The sequence below is a fragment of the Monopterus albus genome, unplaced genomic scaffold (assembly GCF_001952655.1).
Source record: "Monopterus albus unplaced genomic scaffold, M_albus_1.0 scaffold96.1, whole genome shotgun sequence".
NCBI lineage: Eukaryota > Metazoa > Chordata > Actinopteri > Synbranchiformes > Synbranchidae > Monopterus > Monopterus albus.
In genome coordinates, this window is record NW_018127976.1 from 1,615,468 (window position 1) to 1,618,828 (window position 3,361).

Below are 3,361 nucleotides of genomic sequence, written 5' to 3' on the forward strand. Positions count from 1 at the left end.
CACAAGCAGAGGAGGCTTTTGTTGCCATAAAACAGGCTTTGGCACACGCATGTGCTTTGCATGCACCTGACTACTCCCAGCCTTTTCATTTGGATGTTGATGAAAAGGATGGCACTGTGAATTCCATCCTATTTCAAAAGGGGGAGGAAAGTAGAGGTGTTGAAAGGTGTTGATGTACTACAGTTCTAAGTTGGACAATGTTGAAAAGGGACATCTAACTTGTGTGAGACATGTCACTTCGATTGTTCGAGTGATACTGAAGACCTCACATATCACAATGGGTTATCAAACTGTTGTACACACTACACATGGTGTCAGGGCATTTCTGGATTCCAAAGCTTTCACATTATCTGCCCACAGGACCCAGAACTTACAACAGCTGTTGAACCAGGCTCACATACAGTTTACAAGTGAGGGAACAAACATGGCTACACAGATGGTCACTGAGGAAGATCATGACTGTGTGAGCAAAACAGACACAGAGATGAGATTGCATGAGAACCTGCATAAGGAACCATTACCTAATGTGCTGTGATGGTCACAGTCATCAGACTGCCACTAGCAGTGTAGTTGCTTCATACGCTGTGGTCGAGGACACAACGGCTGGCTTAAGAGTACTGCAAGCTGATGTGATTTCACAGCCAAGTTCAGCCCAGGTGGCTGAGCTGATTGCTGTTATAGAAGCGTGTCAGTTGTCAAAACACAAAGTTGTAAATATCTACACAGATTCTGCATATGCAGTACAGGCAGTAAATGTAGACTTGTGCCACTGGAGGAGAAAAGGTTTTGTGACTTCAACTGGCGGTCCGGTAAAACACTTGCAGCAGTTACTGGAATTAGAGCAAGCTTTGTTGCTACCAAAGCAGGTGGCAGTTATCAAGTGCAAGGGACATCAGAGAACAGAGACTCAGATAAACAGAGGTAATAATGCAGCAGATTTGGCTGCCAAGATAGCAGGTGGTTATCAGGTAGCTCAGGAAGCTAAACAGATGAGTCAAGACCCTGCAGAAGGGTGTCATGTCTGTGAGACAGAGTTGAGCTTGCAGACTATAAGGGAAATACAGAGCAAAGCTGCTCCTACTGAAAAGCAGGTGTGGCTAGGCAAAGGAGCGTCTAAGGATCAGACAGGACTGTGGAGAAACCACGAAGGCAAAATAGTAGCCCCGGCAGGACTACTGAGTTTGCTGTGTCAAGAGGCACACAGCAGACACTGTGCAAGCTCCAAGATAAATAGTCTGATCTCTCAAAATTGGTGGTATCCGCATTTGAGGGATATCACCAAATACTTCGTTGCAATGTGTGAGACATATAACCAGTTCAACCCCAGAGCCACGCTGAAGGCGGGGCTAGGGGGATTTCCAGTTCCAGATGCTCCCTAGAAAGAGATTGTTGATGATTTCACAGCTATGGGAGCTGATAAAAGAGGTGAAGATAAAATGATATTTACTTGTCTGTGTGGATCCGTTTTCCAAGTGGGTAGAGGCTGTACCCACAAAAACAGAGACTGGTAAAGAGGTAATCAAGTGGCTCACTAGAGAAGTGATCCCTCGGTTTGGGGTACCTGAGATTATCAGATCTGATAATGGAACACACTTCTCAAACGATGATCTACGTCTGGTTGAACAGATGTTTGGGATAAAACACAAGTTTGGGGCTGTCTATCATGCAGCCTCTCAAGGTCTTGTTGAGCGTGCAAACAGAACCATAAAAGAAGGGCTCGTGGAAGTCTGCACAGCCACTTAATCTGGGTTGAAGCTCTACCTATTGTATTGTTCAACCTCAGGTCCACTCCGAATGCGACACTTAATGTAAACCCACATGAAATCCAGGGAGGAAGATGCCCTGTACTCTAACTGTTATGCCTAGAGATTTAACACCTCTTCTTTTGCAGCATGCTGACATGAGTGAATATGTCAGATGACTGAACAACACTGTGATGAGTCTCTTTGAACAGGTTATTGAAATCCTGAGCAGGGACCAACCTGAGGAACCAACACCAGCTGCCGTGGACAGCTGGGTCTATCGAAAGGTGCATAAACTTCACTGGTCAGAACCATGTTGGAAAGGACCTTACAAGGTAGCAGAAACTACCACACACTGTGTTAAACTGTGGCTCACTGAGGAACAAGCTAAGTAACTGGATCCATAAGACACATTGTTCTCCAGCTGAGGATCCGGCTGGACAGACAGTGAATGAGGTCAAGGATGATTTGAGAACCTCATTACCTGAGTTGATATACTATCCTGTAGAACCAGAGCTACAGTTAGAAGAGGACCTACACTAGTGTAATATCTATCAGAGAACAAAACGTTGACATGGACAGCAGATAAAATGCCAAGTCTGACAAGTTTAGACAGTTGTCCTGGTATGATTCTCTGTGTACTGGGCCTCATTAGCCTAGTTATAGTGGTACCCATATTGTGGTGGGGAAACAAGGTCCCACACACACCGTGAGAAAAGAGCTAATGTCCTGATTCCACCCAAGTTGGTTTTTGATTCAGGTAAAACTTCCACATTAATGGTAGACACATGTGACATTCTTGACTGCTTTGTGTGGCCGCAGCAAGTATTAGGGTGATTTTCATTTTTAGATAGAATTGAATATAATTAGTTAGGGTTTTTATTATATAGCATACATACGTTTATATACTTTAATCTCACAGTTGTGTTTATGTTTACGTAGTTACATATCTACATATCACCCTATGTGTGCACTGAATCACTGGTCAGTATATTGTGTTAGCCAACTGGAGCCACTGGTTAACACTGAAAACTCATTAGATTTACAGTTTTAGCAAAGAGGGTCCACAGTTACTTTATTACCACCACCTGGCTAATGGCCCGGGGGAGCTATAGTTTATTGGAATTCTTTGAATAGTTGAACCAGAGATTAGATCTGAGCCCAGGAAGAGGGCAATATACACCAACAGGCAGAGCAGTTTTATTGGAACAGGAGAGCAGTATGTGGATAAATGCCGGGGTTTTCTGCTGCAGTGCCGCCGGGTGTTCGAGCACCAACCACGGACATACCGTACGGATAGAGAGAAAATCAGCTATGTCATAAACCATCTCCGAGGTAAAGCACTGTTTTGGGCCGAGGCTGCGGACTCCAGTGGCCTACTCATCGTTACCACCATCACGGAGTTTTTGGACAACCTGAAGACTGTTTTTTCTCCTTCATCCCACTAGAGCCAAGCATCTAAGGAGCTCCTGATGACACTCCTAAGCCCATTCTGCCCGCCTCCTGTATGGTGGCCTCCATTACATGGGAGATAGAGGACACCATATGGGAGGCACAGCAACAAGAACCCGATCCAGGGGATGGGCCACCAGGTAGATTATACGTCCCCCAGGCTGCCC

The 3,361-nt window shown here is 45.2% G+C and overlaps 1 protein-coding gene and 1 long non-coding RNA gene across 3 annotated transcripts in view; both read right to left on the bottom strand.

Moving 5' to 3' along the window:
* Positions 1-1,725, bottom strand: part of LOC109965113 (uncharacterized) — a 2,903-nt gene extending 1,178 nt beyond the window's left edge. The window contains exons 1-2 of the long non-coding RNA XR_002275593.1: positions 1,494-1,725; positions 67-70 (exon numbers count right to left, since the gene is read on the bottom strand). This is a non-coding gene — a long non-coding RNA (uncharacterized LOC109965113). The remainder of the gene's footprint in view (positions 1-66; positions 71-1,493) is intronic.
* Positions 1-3,361, bottom strand: part of ca10a (carbonic anhydrase Xa) — a 514,312-nt gene that overhangs the window by 79,404 nt on the left and 431,547 nt on the right. The window lies entirely within an intron of this gene.